This window comes from Doryrhamphus excisus, linkage group LG3, assembly GCF_037039965.1.
Source record: "Doryrhamphus excisus strain RoL-2023G ecotype Guam linkage group LG3, RoL_Dexc_Guam_v1.1, whole genome shotgun sequence".
Classification (NCBI taxonomy): Eukaryota; Metazoa; Chordata; class Actinopteri; order Syngnathiformes; family Syngnathidae; genus Doryrhamphus; species Doryrhamphus excisus.
The window spans coordinates 8,033,298-8,044,262 of record NC_136359.1 but is presented as its reverse complement, the minus strand read 5'-3'; positions in this window follow the sequence as shown (position 1 = coordinate 8,044,262).

Sequence of the window (10,965 nt, the reverse complement as noted above, 5' to 3'; positions counted from 1 at the left end):
TGTAGAGTTAGAGCAAAAATGATGAAAAAGTGTTTCTCTCGCTGTGAAAATGTATTTCAAGCAAGCTATAGGCTTTGTGGTAAAACATTTTCTCCATATATGGCACATGTGTGCCACGTCCAAAAAAGCACTCCACTCGCTCAGAGAAGAGCGTTTTGGCACTTATGGAACACATTTAGTGTGATGTGCATTATTGCTTGGCACACACAACCATTGTTCGAAAATGCACTTTATTCGCTCTCAAAAACACTGTGAGCAAAGGATGATACGGCAGGTCAGAGTGAGTCAGGGGAAGGTGCCAGGAGGCTCATTCCAAGTGTGCCTGACGCAGCTTCGCATCCCGTTCTATCTGCAACAGTTTCATGTGGCTAAGAAGCACTGTAGAGTTAGAGCAAAAATGAGAAAAAGTGTTTCTCTCGCTGTGATAATGTATTTCAAGCAAGCTATAGGCTTTGTGGTAAAAAAATTTCTCCATACATGGCACATGTGTGCCACGTCCAAAACAGCACTCCACTCGCTCAGAGAAGAGCGTTTTGGCACTTATGGAACACATTTAGTGTGATGTGCATTATTGCTTTGCACACACAACCATTGTTCGAAAATGCACTTTATTCGCTCTCAAAAACATTGTGAGGAAAGGATGATACGGCAGGTCAGAGTGAGCCAGCGGAAGGTGCCAGGAGGCTCATTCCAAGTGTGCCTGACGCAGCTTCGCATCCCGTTCTATCTGCAACAGTTTCATGTGGCTAAGAAGCACTGCTGTAGAGTTAGAGCAAAAATGATGAAAAAGTGTTTCTCTCGCTGTGAAAATGTATTTCAAGCAAGCTATAGGCTTTGTGGTAAAACTTTTCCCCATATATGGCACATGTGTGCCACGTCCGAAAAGCACTCCACTCGCTCAGAGAAGAGCGTTCTGGCGCTTATGGAACACATTTAGTGTGATGTGTATTATGCTTTGCACACACAACCATTGTTCGAAAATGCACTTTATTCGCTCTCAAAAACATTGTGAGCAAAGGATGATACGGCAGGTCAGAGTGAGCCAGCGGAAGGTGCCAGGAGGCTCATTCCAAGTGTGCCTGACGCAGCTTCGCATCCCGTTCTATCTGCAACAGTTTCATGTGGCTAAGAAGCACTGCTGTAGAGTTAGAGCAAAAATGAGAAAAAGTGTTTCTCTCGCTGTGATAATGTATTTCAAGCAAGCTATAGGCTTTGTGGTAAAAAAATTTCTCCATACATGGCACATGTGTGCCACGTCCAAAACAGCACTCCACTCGCTCAGAGAAGAGCGTTTTGGCACTTATGGAACACATTTAGTGTGATATGCATTATTGCTTGGCACACACAACCATTGTTCGAAAATGCACTTTATTCGCTCTCAAAAACACTGTGAGCAAAGGATGATACGGCAGGTCAGAGTGAGCCAGCGGAAGGTGCCAGGAGGCTCATTCCAAGTGTGCCTGACGCAGCTTCGCATCCCGTTCTATATGCAACAGTTTCATGTGGCTAAGAAGCACTGCTGTAGAGTTAGAGCAAAAATGATGAAAACGTGTTTCTTTCGCTGTGATAATGTATTTCAAGCAAGCTATAGGCTTTGTGGTAAAACTTTTCCCCATATATGGCACATGTGTGCCACGTCCAAAAAAGCACTCCACTCGCTCAGAGAAGAGCGTTTTGGCGCTTATGGAACACATTTAGTGTGATGTGCATTATGCTTTGCACACACAACCATTGTTCGAAAATGCACTTTATTCGCTCTCAAAAACATTGTGAGCAAAGGATGATACGGCAGGTCAGAGTGAGCCAGCGGAAGGTGCCAGGAGGCTCATTCCAAGTGTGCCTGACGCAGCTTCGCATCCCGTTCTATCTGCAACAGTTTCATGTGGCTAAGAAGCACTGCTGTAGAGTTAGAGCAAAAATGAGAAAAAGTGTTTCTCTCGCTGTGATAATGTATTTCAAGCAAGCTATAGGCTTTGTGGTAAAAAAATTTCTCCATACATGGCACATGTGTGCCACGTCCAAAACAGCACTCCACTCGCTCAGAGAAGAGCGTTTTGGCACTTATGGAACACATTTAGTGTGATGTGCATTAATGCTTTGCACACACAACCATTGTTCGAAAATGCACTTTATTCGCTCTCAAAAACATTGTGAGGAAAGGATGATACGGCAGGTCAGAGTGAGCCAGCGGAAGGTGCCAGGAGGCTCATTCCAAGTGTGCCTGACGCAGCTTCGCATCCCGTTCTATATGCAACAGTTTCATGTGGCTAAGAAGCACTGCTGTAGAGTTAGAGCAAAAATGATGAAAAAGTGTTTCTCTCGCTGTGAAAATGTATTTCAAGCAAGCTATAGGCTTTGTGGTAAAAATTTTCCCCATATATGGCACATGTGTGCCACGTCCAAAAAAGCACTCCACTCGCTCAGAGAAGAGCGTTTTGGCACTTATGGAACACATTTAGTGTGATGTGCATTATTGCTTGGCACACACAACCATTGTTCGAAAATGCACTTTATTCGCTCTCAAAAACACTGTGAGCAAAGGATGATACGGCAGGTCAGAGTGAGCCAGCGGAAGGTGCCAGGAGGCTCATTCCAAGTGTGCCTGATGCAGCTTCGCATCCCGTTCTATCTGCAACAGTTTCATGTGGCTAAGAAGCACTGCTGTAGAGTTAGAGCAAAAATGAGAAAAAGTGTTTCTCTCGCTGTGATAATGTATTTCAAGCAAGCTATAGGCTTTGTGGTAAAAAAATTTGTCCATACATGGCACATGTGTGCCACGTCCAAAACAGCACTCCACTCGCTCAGAGAAGAGCGTTTTGGCACTTATGGAACACATTTAGTGTGATGTGCATTATTGCTTGGCACACACAACCATTGTTCGAAAATGCACTTTATTCGCTCTCAAAAACACTGTGAGCAAAGGATGATACGGCAGGTCAGAGTGAGCCAGCGGAAGGTGCCAGGAGGCTCATTCCAAGTGTGCCTGACGCTGCTTCGCATCCCGTTCTATATGCAACAGTTTCATGTGGCTAAGAAGCACTGCTGTAGAGTTAGAGCAAAAATGATGAAAACGTGTTTCTCTCGCTGTGATAATGTATTTCAAGCAAGCTATAGGCTTTGTGGTAAAACTTTTCCCCATATATGGCACATGTGTGCCACGTCCAAAAAAGCACTCCACTCGCTCAGAGAAGAGCGTTCTGGCGCTTATGGAACACATTTAGTGTGATGTGCATTATGCTTTGCACACACAACCATTGTTCGAAAATGCACTTTATTCGCTCTCAAAAACATTGTGAGCAAAGGATGATACGGCAGGTCAGAGTGAGCCAGCGGAAGGTGCCAGGAGGCTCATTCCAAGTGTGCCTGACGCAGCTTCGCATCCCGTTCAATCTGCAACAGTTTCATGTGGCTAAGAAGCACTGCTGTAGAGTTAGAGCAAAAATGAGAAAAAGTGTTTCTCTCGCTGTGATAATGTATTTCAAGCAAGCTATAGGCTTTGTGGTAAAAAAATTTCTCCATACATGGCACATGTGTGCCACGTCCAAAACAGCACTCCACTCGCTCAGAGAAGAGCGTTTTGGCACTTATGGAACACATTTAGTGTGATGTGCATTATTGCTTGGCACACACAACCATTGTTCGAAAATGCACTTTATTCGCTCTCAAAAACACTGTGAGCAAAGGATGATACGGCAGGTCAGAGTGAGCCAGCGGAAGGTGCCAGGAGGCTCATTCCAAGTGTGCCTGATGCAGCTTCGCATCCCGTTCTATCTGCAACAGTTTCATGTGGCTAAGAAGCACTGTAGAGTTAGAGCAAAAATGAGAAAAAGTGTTTCTCTCGCTGTGATAATGTATTTCAAGCAAGCTATAGGCTTTGTGGTAAAAAAATTTGTCCATACATGGCACATGTGTGCCACGTCCAAAACAGCACTCCACTCGCTCAGAGAAGAGCGTTTTGGCACTTATGGAACACATTTAGTGTGATGTGCATTATTGCTTGGCACACACAACCATTGTTCGAAAATGCACTTTATTCGCTCTCAAAAACACTGTGAGCAAAGGATGATACGGCAGGTCAGAGTGAGCCAGCGGAAGGTGCCAGGAGGCTCATTCCAAGTGTGCCTGACGCTGCTTCGCATCCCGTTCTATATGCAACAGTTTCATGTGGCTAAGAAGCACTGCTGTAGAGTTAGAGCAAAAATGATGAAAACGTGTTTCTCTCGCTGTGATAATGTATTTCAAGCAAGCTATAGGCTTTGTGGTAAAACTTTTCCCCATATATGGCACATGTGTGCCACGTCCAAAAAAGCACTCCACTCGCTCAGAGAAGAGCGTTCTGGCGTTTATGGAACACATTTAGTGTGATGTGCATTATGCTTTGCACACACAACCATTGTTCGAAAATGCACTTTATTCGCTCAAAAAAACATTGTGAGCAAAGGATGATACGGCAGGTCAGAGTGAGCCAGCGGAAGGTGCCAGGAGGCTCATTCCAAGTGTGCCTGACGCAGCTTCGCATCCCGTTCTATATGTAACAGTTTCATGTGGCTAAGAAGCACTGCTGTAGAGTTAGAGCAAAAATGATGAAAAAGTGTTTCTCTCGCTGTGAAAATGTATTTCAAGCAAGCTATAGGCTTTGTGGTAAAACATTTTCTCCATATATGGCACATGTGTGCCACGTCCAAAAAAGCACTCCACTCGCTCAGAGAAGAGCGTTTTGGCACTTATGGAACACATTTAGTATGATGTGCATTATTGCTTGGCACACACAACCATTGTTCGAAAATGCACTTCATTCGCTCTCAAAAACACTGTGAGCAAAGGATGATACGGCAGGTCAGAGTGAGCCAGCGGAAGGTGCCAGGAGGCTCATTCTAAGTGTGCCTGACGCAGCTTCGCATCCCGTTCTATCTGCAACAGTTTCATGTGGCTAAGAAGCACTGCTGTAGAGTTAGAGCAAAAATGATGAAAACGTGTTTCTCTCGCTGTGATAATGTATTTCAAGCAAGCTATAGGCTTTGTGGTAAAACTTTTCCCCATATATGGCACATGTGTGCCACGTCCAAAAAAGCACTCCACTCGCTCAGAGAAGAGCGTTCTGGCGCTTATGGAACACATTTAGTGTGATGTGCATTATGCTTTGCACACACAACCATTGTTCGAAAATGCACTTTATTCGCTCTCAAAAACATTGTGAGCAAAGGATGATACGGCAGGTCAGAGTGAGCCAGCGGAAGGTGCCAGGAGGCTCATTCCAAGTGTGCCTGACGCAGCTTCGCATCCCGTTCTATCTGCAACAGTTTCATGTGGCTAAGAAGCACTGCTGTAGAGTTAGAGCAAAAATGATGAAAACGTGTTTCTCTCGCTGTGATAATGTATTTCAAGCAAGCTATAGGCTTTGTGGTAAAACTTTTCCCCATATATGGCACATGTGTGCCACGTCCAAAAAAGCACTCCACTCGCTCAGAGAAGAGCGTTTTGGCGCTTATGGAACACATTTAGTGTGATGTGCATTATTGCTTGGCACACACAACCATTGTTCGAAAATGCACTTTATTCGCTCTCAAAAACACTGTGAGCAAAAGATGATACGGCAGGTCAGAGTGAGCCAGCGGAAGGTGCCAGGAGGCTCATTCCAAGTGTGCCTGACGCAGCTTCGCATCCCGTTCTATCTGCAACAGTTTCATGTGGCTAAGAAGCACTGCTGTAGAGTTAGAGCAAAAATGATGAAAAAGTGTTTCTCTCGCTGTGAAAATGTATTGCAAGCAAGCTATAGGCTTTGTGGTAAAAATTTTCTCCATATATGGCACATGTGTGCCACGTCCAAAAAAGCACTCCACTCGCTCAGAGAAGAGCGTTTTGGCACTTATGGAACACATTTAGTATGATGTGCATTATTGCTTGGCACACACAACCATTGTTCGAAAATGCACTTTATTCGCTCTCAAAAACACTGTGAGCAAAGGATGATACGGCAGGTCAGAGTGAGCCAGCGGAAGGTGCCAGGAGGCTCATTCCAAGTGTGCCTGACGCAGCTTTGCATCCCGTTCTATCTGCAACAGTTTCATGTGGCTAAGAAGCACTGCTGTAGAGTTAGAGCAAAAATGATGAAAAAGTGTTTCTCTCGCTGTGAAAATGTATTTCAAGCAAGCTATAGGCTTTGTGGTAAAAATTTTCCCCATATATGGCACATGTGTGCCACGTCCAAAAAAGCACTCCACTCGCTCAGAGAAGAGCGTTTTGGCACTTATGGAACACATTTAGTGTGATGTGCATTATTGCTTTGCACACACAACCATTGTTCGAAAATGCACTTTATTCGCTCTAAAAAACATTGTGAGGAAAGGATGATACGGCAGGTCAGAGTGAGCCAGCGGAAGGTGCCAAGAGGCTCATTCCAAGTGTGCCTGACGCAGCTTCGCATCCCGTTCTATATGCAACAGTTTCATGTGGCTAAAAAGCACTGCTGTAGAGTTAGAGCAAAAATGATGAAAACGTGTTTCTCTCGCTGTGATAATGTATTTCAAGCAAGCTACAGGCTTTGTGGTAAAACTTTTCCCCATATATGGCACATGTGTGCCACGTCCAAAAAAGCACTCCACTCGCTCAGAGAAGAGCGTTTTGGCGCTTATGGAACACATTTAGTGTGATGTGCATTATGCTTTGCACACACAACCATTGTTCGAAAATGCACTTTATTCGCTCTCAAAAACATTGTGAGCAAAGGATGATACGGCAGGTCAGAGTGAGCCAGCGGAAGGTGCCAGGAGGCTCATTCCAAGTGTGCCTGACGCAGCTTCGGATCCCGTTCTATATGCAACAGTTTCATGTGGCTAAGAAGCACTGCTGTAGAGTTAGAGCAAAAATGATGAAAAAGTGTTTCTCTCGCTGTGAAAATGTATTTCAAGCAAGCTATAGGCTTTGTGGTAAAACATTTTCTCCATATATGGCACATGTGTGCCACGTCCAAAAAAGCACTCCACTCGCTCAGAGAAGAGCGTTTTGGCACTTATGGAACACATTTAGTGTGATGTGCATTATTGCTTTGCACACACAACTATTGTTCGAAAATGCACTTTATTCGCTCTCAAAAACATTGTGAGGAAAGGATGATACGGCAGGTCAGAGTGAGCCAGCGGAAGGTGCCAGGAGGCTCATTCCAAGTGTGCCTGACGCAGCTTCGCATCCCGTTCTATCTGCAACAGTTTCATGTGGCTAAGAAGCACTGCTGTAGAGTTAGAGCAAAAATGATGAAAAAGTGTTTCTCTCGCTGTGAAAATGTATTTAAAGCAAGCTATAGGCTTTGTGGTAAAAATTTTCCCCATATATGGCACATGTGTGCCACGTCCAAAAAAGCACTCCACTCGCTCAGAGAAGAGCGTTCTGGCGCTTATGGAACACATTTAGTGTGATGTGCATTATTGCTTGGCACACACAACCATTGTTCGAAAATGCACTTTCTTCGCTCTCAAAAACATTGTGAGGAAAGGATGATACGGCAGGTCAGAGTGAGCCAGCGGAAGGTGCCAGGAGGCTCATTCCAAGTGTGCCTGACGCAGCTTCGCATCCCGTTCTATATGCAACAGTTTCATGTGGCTAAGAAGCACTGCTGTAGAGTTAGAGCAAAGATGATGAAAAAGTGTTTCTCTCGCTGTGAAAATGTATTGCAAGCAAGCTATAGGCTTTGTGGTAAAAATTTTCTCCATATATGGCACATGTGTGCCACGTCCAAAAAAGCACTCCACTCGCTCAGAGAAGAGCGTTTTGGCACTTATGGAACACATTTAGTATGATGTGCATTATTGCTTGGCACACACAACCATTGTTCGAAAATGCACTTTATTCGCTCTCAAAAACACTGTGAGCAAAGGATGATACGGCAGGTCAGAGTGAGCCAGCGGAAGGTGCCAGGAGGCTCATTCCAAGTGTGCCTGACGCAGCTTCGCATCCCAATCTATCTGCAACAGTTTCATGTGGCTAAGAAGCATTGCTGTAGAGTTAGAGCAAAAATGATGAAAACGTGTTTCTCTCGCTGTGATAATGTATTTCAAGCAAGCTATAGGCTTTGTGGTAAAAATTTTCTCCATATATGGCACATGTGTGCCACGTCCAAAAAAGCACTCCACTCGCTCAGAGAAGAGCGTTTTGGTGCTTATGGAACACATTTAGTGTGATGTGCATTATGCTTTGCACACACAACCATTGTTCGAAAATGCACTTTATTCGCTCTCAAAAACATTGTGAGCAAAGGATGATACGGCAGGTCAGAGTGAGCCAGCGGAAGGTGCCAGGAGGCTCATTCCAAGTGTGCCTGACGCAGCTTCGCATCCCGTTCTATCTGCAACAGTTTCATGTGGCTAAGAAGCACTGCTGTAGAGTTAGAGCAAAAATGAGAAAAAGTGTTTCTCTCGCTGTGATAATGTATTTCAAGCAAGCTATAGGCTTTGTGGTAAAAAAAATTCTCCATACATGGCACATGTGTGCCACGTCCAAAACAGCACTCCACTCGCTCAGAGAAGAACGTTTTGGCACTTATGGAACACATTTAGTGTGATGTGCATTATTGCTTTGCACACACAACCATTGTTCGAAAATGCACTTTCTTCGCTCTCAAAAACATTGTGAGGAAAGGATGATACGGCAGGTCAGAGTGAGCCAGCGGAAGGTGCCAGGAGGCTCATTCCAAGTGTGCCTGACGCAGCTTCGGATCCCGTTCTATATGCAACAGTTTCATGTGGCTAAGAAGCACTGCTGTAGAGTTAGAGCAAAAATGATGAAAAAGTGTTTCTCTCGCTGTGAAAATGTATTTCAAGCAAGCTATAGGCTTTGTGGTAAAACATATTCTCCATATATGGCACATGTGTGCCACGTCCAAAAAAGCACTCCACTCGCTCAGAGAAGAGCGTTTTGGCACTTATGGAACACATTTAGTGTGATGTGCATTATTGCTTGGCACACACAACCATTGTTCGAAAATGCACTTTATTCGCTCTCAAAAACACTGTGAGCAAAGGATGATACGGCAGGTCAGAGTGAGTCAGGGGAAGGTGCCAGGAGGCTCATTCCAAGTGTGCCTGACGCAGCTTCGCATCCCGTTCTATCTGCAACAGTTTCATGTGGCTAAGAAGCACTGTAGAGTTAGAGCAAAAATGAGAAAAAGTGTTTCTCTCGCTGTGATAATGTATTTCAAGCAAGCTATAGGCTTTGTGGTAAAAAAATTTCTCCATACATGGCACATGTGTGCCACGTCCAAAACAGCACTCCACTCGCTCAGAGAAGAGCGTTTTGGCACTTATGGAACACATTTAGTGTGATGTGCATTATTGCTTTGCACACACAACCATTGTTCGAAAATGCACTTTATTCGCTCTCAAAAACATTGTGAGGAAAGGATGATACGGCAGGTCAGAGTGAGCCAGCGGAAGGTGCCAGGAGGCTCATTCCAAGTGTGCCTGACGCAGCTTCGCATCCCGTTCTATCTGCAACAGTTTCATGTGGCTAAGAAGCACTGCTGTAGAGTTAGAGCAAAAATGATGAAAAAGTGTTTCTCTCGCTGTGAAAATGTATTTCAAGCAAGCTATAGGCTTTGTGGTAAAACTTTTCCCCATATATGGCACATGTGTGCCACGTCCAAAAAAGCACTCCACTCGCTCAGAGAAGAGCGTTCTGGCGCTTATGGAACACATTTAGTGTGATGTGCATTATGCTTTGCACACACAACCATTGTTCGAAAATGCACTTTATTCGCTCTCAAAAACATTGTGAGCAAAGGATGATACGGCAGGTCAGAGTGAGCCAGCGGAAGGTGCCAGGAGGCTCATTCCAAGTGTGCCTGACGCAGCTTCGCATCCCGTTCTATCTGCAACAGTTTCATGTGGCTAAGAAGCACTGCTGTAGAGTTAGAGCAAAAATGAGAAAAAGTGTTTCTCTCGCTGTGATAATGTATTTCAAGCAAGCTATAGGCTTTGTGGTAAAAAAATTTCTCCATACATGGCACATGTGTGCCACGTCCAAAACAGCACTCCACTCGCTCAGAGAAGAGCGTTTTGGCACTTATGGAACACATTTAGTGTGATGTGCATTATTGCTTGGCACACACAACCATTGTTCGAAAATGCACTTTATTCGCTCTCAAAAACACTGTGAGCAAAGGATGATACGGCAGGTCAGAGTGAGCCAGCGGAAGGTGCCAGGAGGCTCATTCCAAGTGTGCCTGACGCAGCTTCGCATCCCGTTCTATATGCAACAGTTTCATGTGGCTAAGAAGCACTGCTGTAGAGTTAGAGCAAAAATGATGAAAACGTGTTTCTTTCGCTGTGATAATGTATTTCAAGCAAGCTATAGGCTTTGTGGTAAAACTTTTCCCCATATATGGCACATGTGTGCCACGTCCAAAAAAGCACTCCACTCGCTCAGAGAAGAGCGTTTTGGCGCTTATGGAACACATTAAGTGTGATGTGCATTATGCTTTGCACACACAACCATTGTTCGAAAATGCACTTTATTCGCTCTCAAAAACATTGTGAGCAAAGGATGATACGGCAGGTCAGAGTGAGCCAGCGGAAGGTGCCAGGAGGCTCATTCCAAGTGTGCCTGACGCAGCTTCGCATCCCGTTCTATCTGCAACAGTTTCATGTGGCTAAGAAGCACTGCTGTAGAGTTAGAGCAAAAATGAGAAAAAGTGTTTCTCTCGCTGTGATAATGTATTTCAAGCAAGCTATAGGCTTTGTGGTAAAAAAATTTCTCCATACATGGCACATGTGTGCCACGTCCAAAACAGCACTCCACTCGCTCAGAGAAGAGCGTTTTGGCACTTATGGAACACATTTAGTGTGATGTGCATTAATGCTTTGCACACACAACCATTGTTCGAAAATGCACTTTATTCGCTCTCAAAAACATTGTGAGGAAAGGATGATACGGCAGGTCAGAGTGAGCCAGCGGAAGGTGCCAGGAGGCTCATTC